Here is a 25,149-nt window from a genome sequence, read left to right as displayed (position 1 = left end):
AGATCCGATGAGTTGTGGATTTATGATCAGATTATCTATGAATCTTATTTGAGTTTCTTTTGATCTCTTATATGCATGATTTCATATCCTTGTAATTCTCTTCGAGTTGTGGGCTTTGTTTGGCCAACTTGATCTATGATTCTTGCAATGGGAGAAGTGCTTGGTTTTGGGTTCATATCGTGCGATGACCTCACGCAGTGACAGAAGGGGTAGCGAGGCACGCATCGTGTTGTTGCCATCAAGGGTAAAAAGATGACGTTTATATCTATTGCATGAATTTATCCCTCTACATCATGTCATCTTGCTTAAGGCGTTACTCTGTTCGTCATGAACTCAATACACTAGATGCATGTTGGATAGCGGTCGATGTGTGGAGTAATAGTAGTAGATGCAGAAAGTATCGGTCTACTTGTTTCGGACGTGATGCATATATGTATGATCATTGCCTTAGATATCGTCATGACTTTGCGCGGTTCTATCAATTTCTCCACGGTAATTTGTTCACCCACCGTAATATTTGCTATTTTGAGAGAAGCCTCTAGTGAACACTATGGCCCTCGGGTCTACTTCACATCATATTTTCAGCCTTACACTTTTACTTCGTTACACTTTCCGCCTTCAGATCTCACTTTGCAATCAATCTTGAAGGGATTGACAACACCTTTATAGCGTTGGGTGCAAGCTCGTTTGTGTTTGCGCAGGTACTCTGGACACTTGGCTTGATTCTCATACTGGATTGATACATTGGTTCTTAAACTGAGGGAAATACTTATTGCTACTGTGCTGCATCACCCTTTCCACTTCAAGGGAAAAAGACAACACAAGCTCAAGAGGTAGCAGCTATGTGTGAATACTGTCAAGACGAGCGCGGCCTGTGCGACACGCCTCACGTAGTTGATGATAGGTGCTCCAGTATCATTGTTGGATGAGGATTTCGAAGTGGATACAGTAAGTCACAACGACAAGTCTTTTTTCGTAATTAAGCATGACTTCTTTTGCTTCAACTTATAATTTTTATTTTTTACTATTCTACTAGCGTATCCCTTGTCATGCAAGAATTTATGTCTTGGATAAGATTGGTTTCAGTACTGAAGAAACTATGGAGATAAAGAGAGTTCACTTGAGGACCCAGCGTGGTTATAATTTTGCCGTAAAGTTGTACAATGCAGACACCTACTCCTATTTTGAATGCACAAATTGTCAAGCACTATGCAAGGCTTATGTATTTGAGCCTAATGTGTTTATCACCTTTGATATTCGTCCGGAAGATGAAATTGAAGGTAATATCGACATCTGGGTCGATGTGCAGACGCCTCCAGTTCTACCATTATGTGAGTTTCTCAACCATATTTATTAAGTAATTTATATTGTTTATTTAAAAATAATTGACAACTTATTTTCATTAACAGCTTATTTTCGTTCTTCAAAAAATGTACGGAAGATGGTAGACAGAACCTATTACTACAATGATGAAGAGGAATTAACTTGTAAGGAGAAACATCATATTATCGCATTTATCAATGATATTGAGAATTACAATACCTATCATCAAACTCCCCCATATTATGGTCAATACGTGCCACTAGTGCACGTGGTGAACTACGATAACATGCATGGAGATTGCATGGTAAGATTTTCTACTATTACGACATCCGTGCATCTTTTGCATAAATTTTTGTAAAACTAAACTACGTTGCTAACTACAAAGTTAATACTATGTTTTTCAACAGAAAATCCCGCAAGATTGTGTGCCTCATCTGATGTTTCCAAGAGGTCGCGTTGATGTTATGAGCATATGACCAGCACGGCCAGGTCAGCCTAGGTACCTGCATCACTCCTGTCCATACCGGATTTCTAAACCCGATGAAATGACAATCAAAGATTGGAAAAAATGTATGGTCAATTGTAGAGAGCTACTTGGAAGCAACATTGTGCGTAGGCCAAGAATGGGAGACAAGATGATCTCCATTCTCCATAATGGAGAGTCAGGGCCTATCTTGTTTTATGATATTCTATCTAAGAGAGGGTAGAGTAGGTCCTATGAGAGAGGAGTAGGTCCTAGATACAATGTGTTATTATGTGCTACAATGTGTTATAGTTGATGATGAGGAGGGGTAGGAGTTGTGATTATGACTAGTGACCAACTTTTGTTATATATATGATGTCTCATTGACGAAAATGATGATTAAATAATGTTGGTGGTAATGACTATGATGATTATTAGCTATAGTGATGCAAGAGTTTTATATTAATATGATGATGATGTTGATCATGATTATCATGATGATTTGTTATTATGATCATGATTAGTTACTATATCATTGGGGGAAGGAAAGCGGATTAGATTCATGTGTGGATGAATCTTCGATGTTGGGTTCATTAGCCCAGATGTTGTAAATGAATGATCGGTACGCCACAATACGTAAGAGACCGAGGATAACTTGCTAAAGTCATTACTTCTACATCACGGAGAAAGAGGGGACACTTTTCTCTATTAGCTAGCTAACACAATATGAAACCCCTAAATTAACCCTCCAAAACCCCCTAACACACCCCCCATTCAAAAAAAACACCTCCTGGTCCCGGTTGGTATTACCAACCGGGACTATAGGCCCTCCTCCCTGGGCTCCCCGCAGAGGCCACGTGGAGGCCCTTCTGTCCCGGTTGGTAAAGGAACTGGGTCTAAAGGTTTTGGGCTTTAGTCCCGACCCTTTAGTCCCGGTTCCGGAACTAGGGCTAATGGACCTCTGAAACCGGGACAAATGGGTCATTTTCTACTAATGTGCCTACCCCGATGTCGTGTGTGTCCAGCTCCGGGACAGCACGAAGGAGACCGAGGACCCTCAAGGTAATGCCCCCAAGGGGGTAGCGACGTGGGAGAACGACGACGTCACCCGACTCACTTTGGAGTCTTAGGCTTTCACGTGATGGCCATGGTCCGAAGGTGTTGGACGAGGAGAGGCTCCACAACAATCCCCCAAGGAGGGAAACGACGTCCACGGACGCCGTGTCGTCTAGGCTTTTGCCCGGAGCCACCTCGCCGAACACCCCCACGCAACGGCGATGCAGCACCACTGGTCCTCAAGCCCGTCGTCCCACGCACCTCCTACGAGACGACAACGTCACCGCCACGCAGGAGCCACCAACCTCCCGCCGCCAGTTCCCAAGGGATCCAGCCAGTCCAGATCTAACGAAGCCCAGCCAGATCCAGATCGGAGAGGAGAGCCACCCAGCTGGCATGCTCCACCACCAGACCGCCGCCCGACACACGAGGAGGCCCTGTCGTCGGCGAGACCGCGCCGGAGAGCCGTCGCGCCGCGTCCCGTCGTGGCCGCCCCGTCCCACACCGAGGCCACCGCGTGAGGAGCCAAGAGAGCCCCATCGCCGCCAGCCAGGCTTTGCGCGGCCGCGCCATGTGGCGGCGGCGAAGGAAGAGGAGCGGGAGGAGGGGCCGGCAGCATAGTCGCCCTCCCCGTCGCACGCGGGAGGGGTCGAGAGGGGAAAAAGGATGCAATATTTTGGGGGGTGTGAATTAACATAGTGACAACTGTCAAGACCCCGTATTTTGCTTTTAACATATTCCCTCTGTTCCTAAATATAAGTATGTTTAAAGATTTCACTAGAAGACTACATACGAAGCAAAATGAGTGAATCTATACTCTAAGGTATGTTTATATACATCTGTATGTTGTCTTTTAGTGAAACATCTAAAAAGACTTATATTTAGGGACGGAGGGAATATAATTTATGATGATGAGTGTTGATTGGTTGATAGAATAGATGATCTTTCGACAAAAAAAGAAGCACCAAGTAGTATCATGACTAAGACATGAAAGTTCATACAAGCTGCCAATATTTCTTTTCAGTTTATTTAGTCTATTATGAGCACGATAGATATCGCTCCTGCTTTCTCCTTGCAATTACAAAGCCTGCCTTAAAGCTCGGGTACTGCTGTTGATGTTTGGCAAACTAGCACAATATGTGTAATAATAGACAGCCAATTTTTTTTCCAACGTAATAATAGACAGCCAATATGCATAGACGACCAGCACTACTTAGCACATTCTTAACATGCAGCTGGGCGAGCGGGGCGGAAAAAACAGGTGGTTGGGGCCTTGGGGGTAAATATTATGGCCTTCTCTTCTTTCTGAGTCTTCAGGCCATGGCCCCCTGCTGGCACGAGAAAACGGTATTTCAACAGCGAGCATGCAGTAAAGAGATGTTCTCAAATCTAAGATGAGAAGTGTGTTAAAAGAAGTCTAAGATGAGAAGTGCATACCGATCAGCGAATCCATGGAATTATCCTTGGTAGGAACCGGAGGTGGGGAGGCGTTGCTGTTCAGTGCAAACGCTGAGGGAACGGCTCGTGATGCAACGCAGGACACAAACAAACTAAGAATGAAAATAGTGGTGACGGTGAGCTCGAGCCTCCCTCTTGCCGCCATGTCGACCATCAAAATGTGAGGTGTTGCTGATGGCAGAATTCCTCAGCCGCCATATTTATACCCGATGAGCTAGACAAGGCATCAACCTTTTCCGTAGATGATGTGGAACATCAATACGCCAACAGTAGGCATGGAATCAATATCCCATAGACTGGCTCTTATTCAACAGCCAATGAATGGCTGGAAGCAACGATATCAACACACCCCGTGGAGGAGGAGCTTATGCTAGTGTGATCAGAGAAATCTCTTTGTCAGCAGAATTCTTTTCCGGCTCTTTCATCTTCAAAGGACAGGAGACCAACATCGAGGCATATAGCCTTGCTAAATTCGCTCTTGATCTTCCTCTTGGACACCATCTTTGGCTCCTTCCGCCCCCCGATATAAATTGTATCTCTATGAACGTTTTAATTGATCAATAAAATGGGAGTGTGATTAGTCTAAAAAAACTAGAGTATAGGTTACGCGCCTCATTTATGATTATATCACAGCTTCCATACGATCATATATTTTTAAAGAACATTGCAAGATAAGTTACTGCCTAGGTTCTGCATGCATGAATATTTTCGTAAAATTTGGAAACTTAAAAGTGAATTTGACTAAGTTCCAAATTACAGCACCATAACTTCATATGTAGCTAGGTCCCAAACATCATTTTCAGTTGATCAGCTCCAAATCCAATCATATAGGATGCTACTGGGAATTGAAACAAGACTTGACCTGCAGTTAAATTCATACCACGGACGTCCTTGCCAACCAGAAGTTGTTTGTTTGTCCAGACTCTTTACTAGATTAAGAAGTTTACTTCACCCCTTCACACCTTTCATGCCCTTTATCTTCCTATCATTCTGCAAAAGCTTATGTAACGAATCTTACAGATGTCAAATCTCATCTCCAAATGATAGCATCTTCTGAACCAGTTAGACGTGTGGTCAATTGACTCAGCAATTTCTCTAGCGAGGTGTATTCTAAAACTGGGAAGGTTGACATCATTTGTATAATGTCAGACACATTATGTCATATAGAGTATGTAAATTAAGGATGCAAATAAGAGAGTATCTCAATTTTCTGACGGAGGTTTGACGTAGGCCAAAACTGTATATATGGTCTGGACTATGGTGCAGACAAGCACCACTGCAGCAGCTAATGCAGCCAAAGCTAACCACGGGTTTCGGAAGTGATTTAACCACAACCAAGCTATCCATCTATTCAGGCGACTCTGGTAGTGGGCCTCCAACGCCTGACATAGAGATGTTAAGTAGTATGTCCAATCAAACCTGATGGTCACTTGTTTGATGAGTCTAGTGAATAGTGCTGACACCTCTTCATCGCTATCCATCATATGAACAATTATGCCTTTCTGAACAAGCAGTGTGGCATCAGCAGGCATGGTGATGACTTGCGACATGAAAGTGATATAAGCACAGATGTCATAGCCAAACCTTTGGTCAAATTGCTCAAGTGCTAGCAGGTTTTTAAAAAGGGATTCACTGGACCCATCAACTGGCAAACACGGAATCTCCATAACTCCATTGATGAACCTTATGTCCAGCAGAGAATGCCTACTTTGTCCATCATATTCCCTACGCATGAACTGAACCCCCGCTTCATGATATTCTTCTGCTCGACGCCAGCGCTTAAAAAGCATACCTGATTCCAAGGGCTCCATCTGCTCTAGGTTTTTTTCAGGGTCAACTGATTTACCTGACATATTCCATCGGTGTAGAAGATCGTGAAAACAACTTCTCTTCTGCTGATACTGAAGCTCCTCGTCAAATTTCTGACTAGGTCTCAAGTATGTGTGACATAGGTGAAGCAGATGATGGAAATGTTTGGGTCTATTGTTCTCTTGTATAGCTATTGGATAATGGTGCAAGAGGACCTCTACAAATTCAGCAGCTTTTCTTCGAAGTGATCCAACTCCTGTACCTTCACCTGATACTAACTCGTAGATACTCTCCATTACGAAAAAAGGGTATCTGGTTCTCTAGCAAGCAGAGCATGTCATGCCAAGCAGGGCCACTCAACCAATCCCCAGCACCATAACTGTTCTCAGTGTCCATTGGTTTTCATCTTCCTCTCTCGTATTTCTTCCTGTTTCCTGAATAATTCCCGCATTAATTTGTTCCAGCTCTTTACCCGTCACATTTTCATCAACTTCTGTTTGGTTGGGTCCTTGCTTCAAAGTTCTGTAGTTTGATACCCTGGTGCCAACATTTTCATCAATACTCACAAGTATGAAGCATCCATCCAGCAAAAGCATCTGCACAAACTTTTTTCTTTCCATTATCATCAGCTCCGAGTAGCAATTCCTTGCTTGCTTCTCTAGTTTGGCGATTGCTTTAATGTAATCATGCAGAGTTCTATTGCGGTTCAGTTTTAATACCCTGTCTAAATGTTCCCATTTTCTCTTCTCCATCTCTTGAAAGTGTTGGCCTCCATGGTGATACGGGCCAAATGACATAACAATTGGTTCGTAAGACACACGGTCAACCTCTTGAATGTGTTCTGGGACTCTATGGATTGGGCACAGGTTGGTGCCATAACCACACGCATCATACTGTGACCAGAAAGATTTTATTTCCCTCGTCATGGAACTGGCCATCTTATCCATGTCTATACATTTGAATCTTGATGTTTCAGCGACAGCCATTTGTTGCTTGTTATTGAGGATGGTGATCAACCTTGATAGATATCAGCAGAGGGCATGCAATATTTTCAGTAGCAGCAGAGTACCTATGTATGTGAGGAACTCGAATTACTTAGCAGTGAAAATGTGATCTACAATAATAAATTTCAATTTCGCAGCTACAATTACTTGGTCAAAATACACCGGCAGGGAAAGATTGCAAGAAATGCCTCGCCATTACTCAAAAAAATTGGACATAAGGTAGCATAATGAAGATATATGAAACTAAGCCTAGATCGTCAGCTCCAACCTACCTGTGGACTGTGGTTACTTCGCTTTAGAAGATGCGTCTTGGACCAAAATTACCAGAGTAAACCAGAGATCCACACTCACAGAATTAACGAGGAGTGGAACTTAAGGAAAACGAGAGATCGGCGGATCTAGTGGCAAGAGGGGGAAATAGGGAACGGCCCAAAGAAACTTCTTTGCATCTAGATCTGACTGATTCTTTTCTCAAAACCAGCCAAATTGTATGCTCATTGGATCAGAATATCCAAGCGGATACCTTTCTCCTCTTCGTCAGTGCTATCTGCCCCCGCTTCCGTTCAGATCCGGCATGTATGGTAACACACATGGTGCGTCTTGGTTCTCGCTCACGGCGGCGCCGGGGACAACGGACCCTGAGGCCCGAAACTACGGGCTCAAGAACAGGTGTTGGCTGCATGTGGGAGGCGTTTTGCATTTCGTTTTCAATCCTGGTTTCGTGGGTTTATTTTTACTTTTTTTTTGCAAAAATGACCCTGACATTAAAAAACATCAAATAATATAAAACACCTCAACAAGAACAAAATATCCTTGAGATGTTCTTCGTCTTCAACCGTCAGACCGTGTCGACGGCACGTCGCCGCTGCCGCTCCACTCCGAGTCTGTTTGATGTTGTTGGTTGCGGACAGGAAGTTGCCGACCGGGTCTAGAAGACCACATCTGCCCTGGGGTCAAAGAAAAAGGAATAACCGTCGATGAAGCTCCTTGACGATCTGAAGATCCCCGTAGTCAAAAGATATCCTCGAAAACCACACCACTCCCACAAACTTTTGTGCGTCGCCGCCAAGATGGAATTGCACGAGGCACCGCCGCCGCCGCAATAAACCTAGACCCTATCACCAGAAAATGATGCCAATGCTAAGTATCTGTCGGAGCCAAAGTATCGAGGTCCCCACCCCCAGCCGTCGTCGAAGCGGCAAATGGGGGCAGGGACAAGCAGCTTCATCGGCGGACGAAGGGACGGCGATTTCTCCTCCTCGTTCGCCTCTCTCATGCGGTTGAGAAACAAAACGAGTTGTCGTTATCGTATACCATTGGATTTATTTCTACTATTCGACCGAAATAAAAAATACACTTTTTCTAATTTTTTGTCGTATTTTTCTCGCTTCACTTTAGGTTTTTTGTTGTCATCAGGACGTGTATGAATCTCAATGCCAGGGTGTGCCGCATTTTCCTATCACTTGCATGTCACTTCAGGTTTTTTGTTATTGTAGGACGTGTATGAATCTCAGCGCCATGGTGTGCCTTATTTTCCTGTATTTTTTTTTTCTAAACGAGACAAAAAATTGTCATTTTCATTGATTGAGAAGAAAAGAGTTGTCCGATTAATTAGAGAAAAATCAAACGAAAACTAAGATTACAAACCCCACAAAGAAGGCACCCGGACGACCTGACGATAAACGCTGCACAGTGGACCGAAGCATCGAGGACAACACAACTCCGATGGTTTTCTTTTGTTGTCAGGTCGAATCTCAGTGCCGCGTTATGCCTCATTTTCCTGTGACTTGAGTGTGTGCGTTGGATTTATTTGATGTTGCCCTTTTATTTCGGGTTGCGGGTCGCCCACCCGGCCGGTTTGAGATGAAATCACTGTTGTCACCTTTTTGACCGAGTGTAACACGATTTGACCTCTTTCTAAAAGAAGTCCTTGTCTGACTTTTGTGGTGACATCAGTACCCATGGCGTTTTGGTTGCATGAAAAACACCATGGTTCGTGTTTCCTCCTCTGCCAAAGTCGTCAAATCCCAGGGAGAAAAAACGTTAGTGTTAGTACGTCATGGACCATGGCATTTTCAGTACAGCCAAAAGGCCATGAAGATTGGCATCACAAAAAAAAATGGTTAGACAAAATTTTTTAAAGGTAAACTTTGTTAAAAAGGTTGAAACTGTGATTTTGCCCCCCCCCCCTACGTCCAAGGATGTTTTTTTTCGAGTTATGTGTCATTTCGAGAGGGGCAAGCTATTGAGGCCCTGTATGGTTTCAGGAACTAAACATGAACTAGAGGTTATTAAATGACCATGTTACCCTTATTAATGGACTAGATGTTATTAAATGACATGCTAAAAGGAGGAGCACTGTTGGAAAAAGTTTCAAAAAAGACTCTCCCTTAGGCTTTGTTTGGTAGAAGTGGATTGGAGAGGTTTGGGGAGGAGGGGATTTGAGGGAATTTGGTGAATCCCTTCCTTCCACCCAATCCTGCCAAATCCTCGAGGCTTTGCTTCCACCAGTCCCTCGAGGAGGGTCCTGGAACACATGGATAGGAAGGGACTAAAGGGGAACGGAGGGGATTCGGCTAAGCAAACCCCTCTTACCAAATGGACGCCTGAGGTTCTGTGGGGTTTCTTACCCTCCCGGGGATTTTCCTCTCGAAACCTCCTCAATTCCCCCTTGCCAAACGAGGCCTCAGGGACTTCTTTCTTTAGTCCCAAATGCTCACTTTTAGTCCCTAAAAGTCCCTTCTGTTTGGTTTAGATGGGACTAAAAGAGACTTTTTTAGTCCCTACATCAAAAGTCCCTGTAAACAAACACCCCCTGAGAGGGAGAGAAAATGGTGGGTGGGGGGGAGGGGCTTGGAGATGTTTTCGACATTGGTGTCCGGAGCACTTCATTGGTGAAGAGCAAACGTCGGTACATGGCTAGAAAGGCACCGCTCGTAAGGTTGGTCGTAATGGTAGTATCATATGTAGTATCATGCATGCCAACTAGGCAATTTTGATGAGGTGTCATAGAATTAAATGAAGAAAGAGAGGTTGAGTATCATATTATGATATCGTATCATATTAAATGTTGTGCTACTACGTGTCATGCATGACAATAAATGAAATATCATATGATAATAACATATGATACTATGCATTACGGGTGTAGTATCATACACTAGTATCATATGCATGATACTACTATATGATACTCCCCATTACAACCAGCCTAAGTCTCCTTTCCTTTTTTTTTGGATTCGATGCACCTCACCCTTGTTTGAGAGCCAAAGACCAGGTCTCCTCAGTGTTTGAGTGCGGCTGTGCGGGGCAATGAGGGAGAAGATCTTTTCACATTTTTACAAACGTTAAAAAAATACTTTTAAATGTGTGTACTTTTGTTTAGTTGGCACGAACGTTTGTTGAATGGTATGAACCATTTTTCAAATTGCACGAACAATTCTTCACATGTCATGAATATTTGTTCAATATTTATTTTGAGAAATTAAAGTAAATTATTTTGAAATTTATTTTTACTATAAACAAATAAAAAAAGAAACATAATACTACCGGACCCACCCATTACATAGTCTCATTGAGGCGAGGTGTAAGTCTATCTTGCAATAGGCCAGATACAGCCGATTTCAGAATAACATCCATAAATTATCAACTGCTAGCGTGTGGCACAACCTAAGCCAAAAAGAATATCAACCTATTTCTTAAGCCCATGTAGAAATATACAAAAATGCTAATTGGCGAACGTTCGCTGGGAAGACAGTTCCATCGAACGACCACAAACGTATAGATAGATTTATTTTAAAAAGAAACCGCTGCTGGTTCTTTTCTATACATGGCAGTTTCCCGTTCTGTGCATGTCATTTCCCTCAAAAACGCATGACAATTTTCGTTATTTTGGCTTGGGCAGGGGAGTGTTCACTGGCAATTCGCCCCAACAACGTTCGCAGATAAACACGTCCTAAATATAAGACTTTGCTTCTCACATTATGGACCTACTAAAATTGTGTGACATTGACTCAACGAGATCTCCGTTGGCAAAAAAAAAAAATGTCTCCCGAAACCATCGGGAGGGACATGCATTCATCGGTTTTAGATCTTTCCCGCAACCACTGGTAGGGATTTTGCTGTCACGTCCAAGGTGAATTCATCGGTCGATATGGACAGCCGGGTGGCTCAAGCGGCTTAGAAAATTTCAGGGAGGATTCTTGGTGGAGTTATCATGGCGACGCGGATGGTTTTGTGGTGCAATGATATTCTTGGTGTGGGTGCTTCTCGTCCATATGGCAACTCGTCGATGTTAGGGTTTTACTTTTCTATCTTGCAAAGTCTGTTTTGTAAAACTGCATTAGTATTGTTCTTATCTGAACGAAGCAGTTTGTGTCTAAATAAAATAAAATTGTATGGCGAGTGGTCGACACGTCGGTGACCTATGCGCCAAAACTTTTATTACATAAGCTAGCACCTCGCACATGTTAATCCATGTCGATGGCCGAACTCATGTCGGGTGGGCAGTTTGGTTTGGCACCCTTTAGCATATATAGGACGCACTGATTTCTCCATTGTTGAATAGTCTACTTAATTTCCAGCATTGCAAGATGCTGAGATGGCCTAGTGGACTCTACAAGATATATTTGCCTTCTTGGGCGCGACGGCCGAACGTGAGCCTGTCACATTGGCGTCTGTTATATAGCAAGCAGCATCCCAGTTTCATTTCACCCAACAAAAGCTTCTTTCAGTAGTGGAGTGACAGAGCCCAAACCATGGCCGCTAAGGTGTTCGCAATGCTGGCTATCGTTCTGGTCCTCACCCATGGACATCTCCCAGTTGTGATGGGCCAGACGACACCGCCAGATCGTCCAAAAGACTTGGCACGTCAAGCTGCTGCGCCGGGTAAGACCTTCAAACGTAAACTTGAACGCAGTCGTTCTTGCTATGTATTTTCAATCTCATTCTACGGTTCAGAGAGAAAAAGAAAACTTGTTCTTCATTTACATGTGTTATTTCTGTAGGTACAAAAATTTGCAAACTTTTTATGGCAACACTAAACGTAAAAAATTTCATAGGAAGCGATCTATTTGTTTCTTTCCACCCTGCGCTTCGCTTTCATTTCCTTGAAAGTTGAAACAAAGGGAGATCCAGTCTCTTCTTGCATACGTAATACGAATACTTGGTCAGATTTTAACGATTGCTTCAATTAATTTTTGTTCATGATAAATTGCAGCACCAGCTGGGAATGGTGCACCTGCATCCTCTGGCTTCACTGAGGAGAAGGGATGGTTCTTTCAGCGTCCCTTAGCAAGGCCAACACCTCTTCCTCCTTCCTTAAAGCTATGAAGTGGCATGTAGTTCTCTGCAAACTATCTTGCTAGAGCCTGTATGTGCTCATTGTAATAAAGCAGAGTATGCAAGGCGAATAAGTACACCACTACTGGCTACAAATTGTTGTGTTCCCCGCTATGATATCTTCCAAATTATATATGATGTATTCTGCCTGGACACAAGGATGTGCATGGGCAAAACAGTGTGCTAAATATCTGAGATAATATTAGCTTCTCAGTTATGAGTTATGACCTGTAACTGAGATAATATTAGCTTCCCACACACACGCAGGGCTAGGAAAAGAAAGAACAAACCCACAGAAGTAATGCAGATCATACAGTTAATCCGTTTGACAAACAGGGTTTACTGATACACCACCTGACCTTGGTACACACGTCAGAGTACACACATGCCTTCGATGAAAAAGGGCTTTCCTCCGTTTTGTATTCCAAAGTAACCGACACCAATACAACCAACGATAGTGCTGGACCGAAAGCAGCACATTCACGTTAAAAAAGAGCTAAAGAGAAAATACAAAAGGAACAAATGCCGACAACGACGAGGCAACAAAAAACGGAGAAGCCTCGCGACCGTTGCTCCCACCGAAATTCTCCCACCAAGCTCCTAGACTCCGAAGCGCCCGTACCAATCAACACCTCCAACAAGGGACGCGATGATGACGACGCCGTTGCCAAGGGTTTTCATCGGTACTCGACGAGGAGAAGGAAAGGGTAGCCCCGACGCCCTCCAGGAAGGTCCGGCGGCACCCTCAGGCGCCACCGCGTCGGTGTCGGCCTGGCCGACAGGGATTTCTCCCGATCCCAACATTCACCTCGGACGCGCCGGAACCCGCCACCATACCGACCACCATCCCGCGCCAACACTATCTAGAAGCGTTCCACGTCGTCCTCCCGAAGCAAATACGCGAGGCCCGAAGGAAAGAGATGCAACCATCCCGGAAATCAGGAGCAGCAGTATCGTAGACACGCGGGAGGGACCGACCTCACCTCCACCACCGAGGTAGTAGCTGACCGGATGCAGCAGCATAGGCATACCAGTCCTGCGGGTCCGGCCAGGCTCCAAAGGGGCCCGTGAAGCCCCTGTTGCCGCGATGCAGCACGCGCGTCATGGCTCTGCCGATCTACGTTCGAACATAAATGCATGTCCATCCGACCGAAAACAACACCGCCAAAGGACCGAGCCGGCCCGCCTAAAACCCATATGGGACCCAAGGGCCCAGATCTGGGCCGGTGGCGACGCACCGGACCAGCACATCGGCGGCCACTACCACACCGCCAAGGGGCAGCTCCACCGTGGACAAGCCACCCGGAGAATGCCGGACCGCCTGTCGGCCGAGGTGCACCGCCATCCGGACGCTCCCGCGAGCGGGAGGCTAGGACACGTGGGGAAGGGAGCTCTCGCCGCCGCCGACACTGCCAAGGCCTTGCCCGGCGGCTCCCGCCGATGACGGCAGGGAGGGGCGGGGAGGAAGGGAGCTGGCGGCTTGGGTGAGGGTGTTGCCCCGACCGCCGCTCAAGGCGACGCGGGAGGGGGGCACGGGGAGGGGGAGAGGGAGGGGCTGGCGGCGACGGCGAGCTCCGGCCGCGGCTGCGCTGGGGGCCGGCGGCGGAAGGACCTTACAGTTAGGGCATTACTAATGACGACCTGTAAATTTCCTTTCGCATCTGCTCGTACACATAGGGCCAGTCTGCAGACATGGATGCGGTAGGCCGCCATCCAACCGTAGATGCATATATTTGGTCAACAATTCAGACTAATCATACAAAATTCATTCACCCGTTCAAGTTCAGATATAATTTATATAAGTAGACAATATTTCGACAATTTTACTAAAAATTGTAAAAGAAACACTAAACCCTATATCAGACATTGTGAGATGAAAAATGTTCATCACGTATTAAAAGTTATTCACGAGATTTTAGAAGTGTTGGCCATGTAACATTGTTTTTATATAACCTCCTTTTTTAATAGAATATCACATACTCCATCTGTTTTTAAATATAAGTCTTTTTAGAGTATTTATTAAAGAACTACATTCGGAGATATATAGACATTTATTAGAATATATGTTCACTTATTTTATTTTGTATGTAGTCCCCTAGTCTAATCTTTAAAAAGACTTGAATTTAGGAACGGATGAAGCACATTAAAGACTTTATTTCGACTCTCACGTTCAGGTACACAAGATAGCTCTGTGTAAGCTGGTGCTACTGACTGATGGTGCCTACATTAAACGGTCGACAAAAATGTACTAGTGAGCGCGTGCAGGTTTCGTGGCCCGGCGCTCGTCTAGAGCTCACAATAAGCGAGCTGCAGCGTAGCGACGGCGTTCATGATGCTATATGCTGTGCCTTGCTTACAAAGATTTCAAGCTTTTTAATCTTACACTATTAGCTAAGCAAGCTTGGAAATATTGCAGTCACAAGAATCCTTAAGAGTCACTAGTGGAAAACGGGCATTTGACCTACCCTTTAGTCCTAGCCTCCATCTGGCCCGGGACTAAAGGCCCGGCAACGTCGCCTCAAAATCCCAATGCCGCTCACGAGGCTTTGGTTCCGGCCCGTAAGGAGCCTTTAGTCCCGGTTTGTGTCTTAAACCGGGACTGAAGGGCTACGCGGTGTGCAGCCCGCATGTGCGTCACCTTTAGTCCCGGTTTGTGTCTCAAACCGGGACTAAAGTCCTCTGCCTATATATATTGGCCACAGCCCCCCTCTCCCCTCTTCCTTGCATTTTTCTTGGATGGAAGAGTGTGGGTGTGTGCTAGCTCTCCATTTTTCTTGGATGCACTAAAGGTGTTTGTTGAAATGCGTGTTAGAGCGATGTCGCTTCAGTTCACCGAACACAACTACGATATGAGATGCCCGAGCCACGCTTAAACCTCTTCCTCTTTATTTCTACTTATTCTAAAAGGTTAGCAACTATATTTCCTCGTTTAGACCGTGCGGTACTAATTTTTAGGATCGTAATTGTATTTGATATACTGTCGTATAACGCAGATGAGCCATCCATGGATGTACGATGATCGACGCACAACCGCTTACAGAGAAGGCGTGCATTCTTTTCGAGATGCAGCCGATGCGAACAAGCATGGTGGTGGCTATATGTTTTGTCCATGTGTTGAATGTCGGAATGAGAAGGATTACACTTCCTCAAGAGTCATTCAGAGCCACCTGCTTCGGTCCGGTTTTATGTCGGGCTATAATGTTTGGACCAAGCACGGAGAAAGAGGGGTTATGATGGAAGACGACGATGAAGAAGAAGAGAACGATGATGACAACTACCGATCTATGTTCCCTGAGTATGCTGATACCGCAATGGAAGACAATGAAGAAGAAGATCAGGATGAAGAACGGGAACCAGATGAGCCCGTTGATGATCTTGGTCGGGTCATTTCTGATGCACGGCGAGGTTGCGACACAGAAAAGTAGAGGTTGCAGTTCGAGCAGATGTTACAGGACCATAACAAATTGTTGTACCCAACTTGTGAAGATGGCCAGAAGAAGCTGGGTAGCACACTGGAATTGCTGAAGTGGAAGGCAGAGACCGGTGTGACTGACTCGTCATTCAAAAGTTGCTGGTATTGATGAAGAAGATGCTTCCAAAAAAGAATGAATTGCCCGCCAGCATGTACGAAGCAAAGAAGCTTGTCTGCCCTCTAGGATTAGACGTGCAGAAGATACATGCATGCCCTAATGACTGCATCCTCTACCGCGGTGAGAAGTACGAGAATATGGATAAATGTCTGGTATGCACTGCATTGCGGTATAAGATCAGAAAAGATGACCCTGGTGATATTGAGGGCGAGCCACCCAGGAAGAGGGTTCCTGCCAAGGTGATGTGGTATGCTCCTATAATACCAGGTTGAAACATCTGTTCAGAAATAAAGATCATGCAAAGTTGTTGCGATGGCACATGGAAGATCGTATGAAAGACGATAAGTTGAGGCACCCCGCTGATGGTCGGCAGTGGAGAAAAATCGAGAGAGAGTTCCCGAGATTTGCAGGTGACGCAAGGAACTTATGGTTTGGTCTGAGTATAGATGGCATGAATCCTTTTGGGGAGCAGAGTTGCAGTCACAGCACCTTGCCCGTTACTTTATGTATCTACAACATTCCTCCTTGGTTGTGCATGAAGCGGAAGTTCATTATGATGCCAGTGCTTATCCAAGGTCCAAAGCAACCCGGCAACGATATTGATGTGTACCTAAGGCCATTAGTTGATGAACTTTTACAGCTGTGGGCCGAACCAGGTGTACGTGTGTGGGACGAGCACAAACAAGAGGAATTTGACCTTCGAGCGTGGCTTTTCGTAACCATCAATGATTGGCCTGCTCTTAGTAACATTTCAGGACAGTCAAACAAGGGATACAATGCATGCACGCACTGTTTGGATCAGACAGAAAGTATATATCTGGACAAATGTAGGAAGAATGTATACCCGTACAATCGTCGTTTTCTTCCGCCCAAGCATCCCTTAAAAAAAGGCAAGCATTTCAATGGCAAGGCAGAACCCCGGGGGAAGCCTGTCATCCGTACTGGTGCTGAAGTATTTGATATGGTCAAAGATTTTAAAAGTAATCTTTGGAAAGGGTCCTGGCAGCCAACCTGTTCCTAACGGCCCTGATAAGCGTGTACCCATGTGGAAGAAGAAATCTATATTTTGGGAGCTACCCTACTGGGAAGTCCATGAGGTCCGCTCGGCAATCGACGTGATGCACCCGACGTGCCTTTGAATGGTGCATTTTAAGTCAGAAATTGTTGAAAATTTGTGATGTGTCTTTGAATGGTGCATTTTAAACACACAAAAAGTATGGAGTTCAAATAAGTTCAAAAAATGAAATCCCTTTGTAATAGATGAATTCTCGTTCGAAACCCTCATACTTCGAGAGAGATTGTCTGTTTTGTACACGAAGTGCATCCAGTTTTGGTCGTAACCCTGTCCACTTTTTAGCACATGCTATGTGGATGAAATGATGATACAATGCCAACTTTCAACATTTTCAGAGTTCATTTGTAGTGCTTTTCAATTTTAGGGTCAACTAGCTCAAAAAAAAAGTAAATGCACGAAAAATATCAAATGAAGTCAGAAATTGTTGAAATTTTGTGAGAATGGTGCATTTTGAACAAAAAAATTTTATGGAGTTCAAATAAGTTTAAAAAAATGAAATCCCTTTGTAACAGATGAGTTCTCGTTCGAAAACGCTCATACATCGAGAGAGATTGTCCGTTTTGTACACGAAGTGCATCCAGTTTTTGCCGTAACCCTCTCAACTTTTTAGCACATGCTATGTGGGTGAAATGATGATACCATGCCAACTTTCAACATTTTCATATTTCATTTGTAGTGTTTCTCAATTTTAGGGTCAACTAGCTCAAAAAAATAATTAAATGCACGAAAAATACCAAATGAAGTCAGAAATTGTTGAAATTTTGTGGTGTGCCTTTGAATGGTGCTTTTTGAACACACAAAATGTATGGAGTTCAAATAAGTACAAAAAATGAAATCCCTTTGTAACAGATGAGTTCTCGTTCAAAACCCTGATACTTCGAGAGAGATTGTCTGTTTTGTATACACGAAGTGCATCCAGTTTTTGCCGTAACCCTCTCAACTTTCTAGAACATGCTATGTGGGTGAAAATGATGATACCATGCCAACTTTCAACATTTTTAGAGTTCATTTGTAGTGTTTTTCAATTTTAGGGTCAACTAGCTCAAAAAAATAAGTAAATTCACGAAAAATATCAAATGAAGTCAGAAATTTCATAAAGTTTTTTTTGTTAAAATACTTAATAGAAAACAAAAAAAAGAGTCAACTAAAAAGAATCAGCTAAAATATTAACTAAAATGAATGAATTAAGAATAATTTACTAAAATTTTCAAAGTGCTTATTTGTTGGAAAGAATCAAGTAAAACATTAACTAAAAAGAAACAAAAAAAGATCATCTCAATAGAAAACTAAAATAGAAGAGCAAAAAAATATTGAATAGCAAAGAATTAAAATATAAACTAGGACTAAAAAATTATTAAAGTAAAAAAAATATCGCCTATTGGGCCATCACGGCCTGCATACGACTAGAAACCCTACCCGACAGGTGGGCCAGGATGAAGGCCCGCGGGCCCAATAGGCCCAACAGGCAGCGAGAGGAGAGTTAGGCCCATAGGCCTGCAATAGAGAGAAGCTCAATTGAGCAAGGCGCGGCAGTGCTTATAAAGCACTGCCAGCGCCCCTCGCTAGGCGAGGTGGGACTAAAGGTTGCCCTGCGTCGCACCGGAGCCAGCCCAGGTCTTTAGTCCCGGTTCGGGGCTCGAACCGGGACTAAAGACCACCTTTAGTCCCGGGTGGAGCCACGACGCGGGACTAAAGCCCCTCGTTTTCCGCCTCCTCGCCTGCCGAAAAGGGGTCTTTATCCCCGGGTCGTGGCTAGACCCGGGACTAAAGGGTGTCTTTAGTCCCGGCTCGAGCCCCGACCCGGGACTAAAGGCCCGTGCTTCCCGCCTTTTGGTCTGCCGAAAAAGGGTATGTAGTCTCGGGTCGTGGCTCCACCCGGGACTAAAGGGTGTCTTTAGTCCCGGTTCGAGCCCCGAACCGGGACTAAAGATCCTACTATATATACGGCCCCGATGAAAATCCAAATCCAAACTCCCTTTTCGTTCTCTTCTTCCTCTCGCTCGCCTACAGCACCGGACGAACTGCTCGACGCCGCCACGCTGCTCGCCGTTGCCATTGCCCTGCTGTCCTCCTCGCCGGCGCCGGACCTCCTCGCGCGCCCTTGTCCCCGTCGTCGACGCCCTGCCGTCCTGCTTGCCGGCGCCGGACCTCCTCACGCGCCCTCCTCCCCATCACCGGTGTCGCGCTCCTCCCCGCCCCTTCCTCTCTCCTCTCCTCTCGATTTGATCGTCGATTGCGACATGCTTATGTGCTTAATTGTTTTGTATATATATGCTTAGTGTTTTGTAGATTATAGCTTAATTTTGCCATTGTATATGCTTAAGTGTTATTTGTAGAATATTTGATGAATTTAGGGTTAGGTAGGTTAGTGTTAAATAGTGTATTTGTGTTAATTATTTGTCGGTCACAATATTAGTGTTAATTAATAGGTTATTGTTAGTTTAGGGTTAAGTACGCAGGTTTCTTTTATGTTAAGTAAGTTAGTTTAGGTCCTTTTAGTTTAGGTCACAGTTAGTGTTTAAGCATATACAAATCTACAATCTACAAATATCACTTAAATCACTACAAATATCACTTAAGCATATAAATGCTTAAGTGATATTTGTAGTGATTTGAGTGATATTTGTAAATTATAGAATATTTGTAGATTGTAGATTGTACATGTTTAAGTGAATTTTCTTTTAGGTGTAGGTTAAGCTAGAGGAAAGAACATTGTTAGTGTTAATACTGGATTTATCAAGAGTGCCACATTATGTATGTGCACAAGTTGATTCAGTTTTTTTTGGGCCACATTCAGTAAGTTAGTTTAGGGTCTTTTAGTGTAGGTCACAGTTAGTGTTTAAGCATATACAAATCTACAATCTACAAATATCACTTAAATCACCACAAAAATCACTTAAGCATATAAATTAGTGTTAATTAGGTTAGTGTTAGCTAGTTTAGGGCTATGTAAATTTAAGTAAGTTAGTTTAGGGTCGGTCCATGTCTTCATCATTACCTGGTAGTAACAGACGCATGGCGCTATGAAGCACTCGAAAGTTGTTTTGGAACGGAGTTCCTGATAGAATAATTCTTTTTTGATACAAAGTTCAACAAAGTCCTTCCAAATAGCGATATTCGGATGGCTTTTTTGAACTGCGTACCAAAAAGCTAATTATCCTATTCGGGATTCCGTTACAAAACAACTTTATAAAGCTTCATAGCATCATGCTCCTATTTTTTTAAAACAATACAATTGAGATGCTTACATACACGAATTTTTACACACACTTAAAACTTTTGTCAATATATAGTTGAACTAGTTGATTTAATAAAACTACTTTATTTTACTATATATACAATTAGTTTATTTTTAGCAAGAAAATTAAAAGAACTAGTTTATTTTTTTAGTTCATTTTACGATGCCTATCCCGCATCCTCGGCGGAGGACACCTGCTTGATCAGAGGGGCCATGTCCGGGACTGGGCTCCACCCGGCTGGTATTGGGAGGTGCTACCTTCCGGGGGCGTAGGTTGGTGAGGAGCCAGCCCGTTGTTGACCCGATCCTTGTTTGGTGGCGGTCGCGTGGGCCAGTGACGGTGCCGAGGCTTCCGGACACCGCGGAGGTGGTACGTCACCATGTCAGCGAGGAGGATGAGCACGTCCGTCGCTACATGGTTGCGTTGGAGGGCAGGTTCGACCATACCTGGCAGGTTCTTCAGGGATCTCACGGGAGCTATGATCCTGTGATGGTCCCTTCTATTTGGGTGTCCACCGCCCGCGACGATACCCGTCGGGCGCTACGGTTCTAGCTGTATTAGTGATGCTATATGTATGATAATATTCGAGGAGTATTAGTGATAATATTCGACGATGTACGAACACAAGAGATGATGTAGTTTTGCTTATAACTGAATGCATGCTAATTTGAATACTACTTTATTTTACGATTTGGTTTTTCTTATTGAATGCTCAAATTTGAAAAGTACTCCTACTTTGAATACTATGCAGAAATCTAGGAGTCCCGGGTGGAGCCACGACCCGGGACTAAAGTTGTTTTGGAACGGAGTTTCCTGATAGAATAATTCTTTTTTGGTACAAAGTTCAAAAAAGTCCTTTGACACTAGACAATGTGACATATAGAAGGGTAGATGAGATCAGAAAAAATAGGATCATTTTCTACACATCTAGAATGTCGCCATTTTGTTAAATCCTTAAAGGTTAAGAGAATCCGATAGACATATTTTAGAGTTTAGGTTCTAGCCAAGACCCGGGACTAAAGGTCCTCCTATATAAAACGACACTTCAAAGTTTCCAACCCCTCTTATATAGTTTGTTAGTTTATTAGTTAATCAAATGTCCGTTTTTTGCAGAACTATGGATCCACATATCAGGAACCTCGAAGAGGAAGAACTTCTCGAAGATATAATCAAAGACGGCCCCGACGTTGAACCAACTGAATCTCCGTCGTCATATCTAAACCCCTCCGGATATGGAATGGAGGTCGACTGACACGAAGATGAAGCCGATGGGGCAGGAGATAGCTCCAATGACGGAGAAGGTGATAGCTCCACTGATGGAGGAGCCGGTGGAGAAGCCGGTGGAGAAATAATAAAGTCCGGCGAGGTATACATATGAAGTTCGACAATCACTTGTAATATATGAAAAATATTGGAGATAGCTCTATATTGTATACATATACATTCATTTGACGAATGTTTCTCCCTCTTAGGCCTCCACATCAAGCAAAGCTACGAAATGAGGCCCGACTAAAAAGTTGGATGCACGGACGCATTACACCTTTGAGGTGATATTGCCTACGGGCGAACCCAAGCTTCCTAAGAATGCTGCTGACACATTCAAGAAGCAATGCGGAGTTCTCGTTAGGGATCACGTCCCGGTCAGCGTTCGGGAGTGGAACAAGCGCAAAGGGGCAGCCGATAGTGACTATGTCGCCGAAAGGTACAAAGATAATCTTTGGAATGATCTCATGTCACACTTCAACCTGCCAGAATGTGAGAATGAAGACGCCGCAAAAAAACTGAGGGCCAAAGTCAAGCAGTGGACTCTAAAGAACATGGCCGAACTATTCCGTAGATGGAAGAAGAAGCTATGGAAAAACTATCAGAAGACAAAGAAAGTGCCAGTATTCGAGGAGTATCTAGCCAAGCAGGCGAATCACTGGAAGGCATTTCAAGAGTACAAGGAGTCAGAAGATGCCAAGGCATTATCAGAAAAGAACAAGAAAAATGCCGATAAGAACAAATATCACCACACGCTAGGGTCAGGGGGCTATGAGACTGCCATCCCAAAGTGGGATAAGAAAGAGCAAGATCTGCTAGCTAAAGGCATCATACTTGAACCCATCCGTGATGAGTGGGAATTGAGAGCAAGAAATTGGTTCCTTGCGCATGGTGGTTCGTACGACGAAGAAACAGGGGAACTCATCTGCAGTGACGGTCTTAGGATACCCAGGGAGAATTGGAAAAAGATAGTGAAAGAAATTAAGGAGGGAAAAAGACAGTTCACTGCAGATAGAGAGAAAGATTTGCTCACACTGGTCCTTGGCAATGACGAACATGGAGGACGAACGCGAGGCTTCGGTCCTTCTTACCCTTGGTGGCTTGGATTTGCCAGAGACCAAGACACTTACAGAAGCCGAGCGAGAGCAAAGAAGCGACAGCAGGATGAGGAGAATGACAAGTTCAACCAGTTGCTTGCCAGGCTTAATGAGCAACAGAAGCAGATTGATGAGCTTAGAGGAGTAGTGCGCCAGGAAGATCCTGCACTCGATATTACCGGCGCCCCATCTAAGCAGAAAAGCAGCGTGGCTGAATCTGAGGCCCCGCCCGACGATGCACGAAGAATGATAGAGGGCGGTCCCGGCTACCCCGTGGATGGAATCAAGGAGTCAACATCATGTGAACTCCATCAGAAATTCAAGAACATATCCATGAAGGTGGCCGTCGGACAAGCTTTACCTTCTGGCCCTGATGCACGCTGGCATGGCCGTGAGATTCCAGCTGGCTTTGCTAAAGTCGGGGTGGATGAAATCATGGCGGGGTTTCATGATATGGAGCTCGACATAGCTGGACCCGAAGATGAGAGGACACTCGGAGAAGTACTGGGTGGAGTCATCCTATGGGACAAGAACTACATCAAGCTTCGAGGCTCGGCCCCAAGGACAACACCGCCTCCGAGTCGTCGCAGGTCACCTACACCTCCATCACCTCCAAGCCCTCCACATGACGAGGACCAGCACAACACGAGTCCATCTCGATCACCGCCGCCGGACTTGGGCCGTCCGTCTCCGCCGCCGCCCGCTAAGGATACTAAGCGAAAGCGTGCCAGCAAGAACGCTCCGTCGATGATTTCTAAGCGATGGAGCTCCCCAAAGCGCAAACTGTCGCCCCTCCCAAAGGTACCTCATGCTAATCTTCCTATCAGACCTTATGATTGTACCGACGAGGAAAACGCCAGGATAGCAAAGGAACATTATGATGCGCAGATGAAAAAGAAGGAACCCGAGCCCCGCCCGGAATACACCGAGAAGCAAATAGCATATGCAAAATACTTCACGACCCTTCCATCACAGTATGACTTACACCATAAGCCTGATGACTATACACGCACATTGCAGAACGAAGGGAAAAAGAGCAGATCACGTGCAAGTGCAAGTGGGAGCAAATCAAGTTCAACTACAAGCAAAAAAGGATCAAACGTTCCTCAGCTTGGACAACAGGCCAAACAGTCGATTCCACCCCTCAGGGTGTTACCCGAGAATGTTCCCTCTCTGGTGCAGGGGCAAGATTTGGAATTAGCAAAGAAGTGGGCGGATGAATGGGGTATCCCGGTTGAAGATGTTCTGGCTTCCCAAGACGACAGGTTACCCAAGGCTGTGGTAGCCCCTAAGCCACAGTTTGTCATGGGAGCGCCTTTGGTCAGCAAAGATAAGTTTGATGATCTCCCAACAAATATGCGTTACTTGCATACATGGTACTTAAGTGAATCAAAGAATAGGAGAACGATGATCGTGGCGCGTGTCCCAAGGGAGTACTACGGCCGCCCCGAAGAAATCCATATCGACTTTGATGAACTCTTCCAGATGTACAATGTCGACGCCCTCGACAAATCGCTTATGAGTTGCTATTGTCTGTAAGTTTTTCAATTCGTTGTCTACATATAACTTGTTTAGTTATTTCAATTCATTGTCTACATATAACTTGTACTCTATTATGCAGAATGAAGATTCTGGAATGTAAAAGTAGGAACATCCTAAATATTGGGTTTATTGACCCAGATAAAATACATATAGCGACGCTAACTGATAAACCCAAGGAGACGGAGGAAAACCTTCTAAGGTTTCTAACAGATCAAAATTTCTGTGACCACATACTGTTTCCATACAACTTCAAGTAAGGGTCTTTACTCTGTTGTGTCCATTCACTTATAAGTGTAATTGATAAGTTACTGACACACACACACACACATATATATATATACATGTGCAGCTACCATTGGATTCTATTGGACATTCAAATTGATAAGGGAAGAGTTGATGCCTTCGACCCATTATCGAGACCCTTGGAACAGTTCCAAAGCCTGCAGGACATGCTCCAAGGGTAATTTCAATCATTCTTGCGCTCTATCGGTCTCTTTCGATGATTTTCTGATATATCAATTAATGAAAAACTTAGCAAATCATTTTCCTTGTCGGGCAGGGTTTGGAAGCGGTTCAAGTGCGTGACTCCCGGTATCGAGCATGAGAAGCTGACCTTTAGAGCGGCTCAGGTAAGTAGTAGTATGATATACTTCTATTTTCAATACATTTATGATGTTAGATTATTATTTTGATTATATATATTCTATTCTCGTAAAGTGCGACCAGCAGCCACGGGGGACGCATCTATGCGAATACTATGTTTGCGAGACCATTCGCACGTTTACCTCTGAGCACAAGGATTACAGATACGACGTAAGCAATAAACATTCACACCTCTATTTTTACCCGTCATTCTTTGTTATCATGATTGATATTCATATTCATCTCCT

General features: G+C 44.3%; 1 pseudogene; it reads right to left on the bottom strand.

Annotated features, from left to right (window-relative positions):
• Nucleotides 1–5,011: 5,011 nt before the first annotated feature.
• On the bottom strand, nucleotides 5,012–7,721 carry LOC123431050 (annotated as a pseudogene).
• Between the last annotated feature and the right edge of the window lie 17,428 nt (nucleotides 7,722–25,149).

This window comes from Hordeum vulgare, chromosome 2H, assembly GCF_904849725.1.
Source record: "Hordeum vulgare subsp. vulgare chromosome 2H, MorexV3_pseudomolecules_assembly, whole genome shotgun sequence".
Taxonomy (NCBI): domain Eukaryota; kingdom Viridiplantae; phylum Streptophyta; class Magnoliopsida; order Poales; family Poaceae; genus Hordeum; species Hordeum vulgare.
This window is presented reverse-complemented; position numbering and strand designations above follow the sequence as displayed.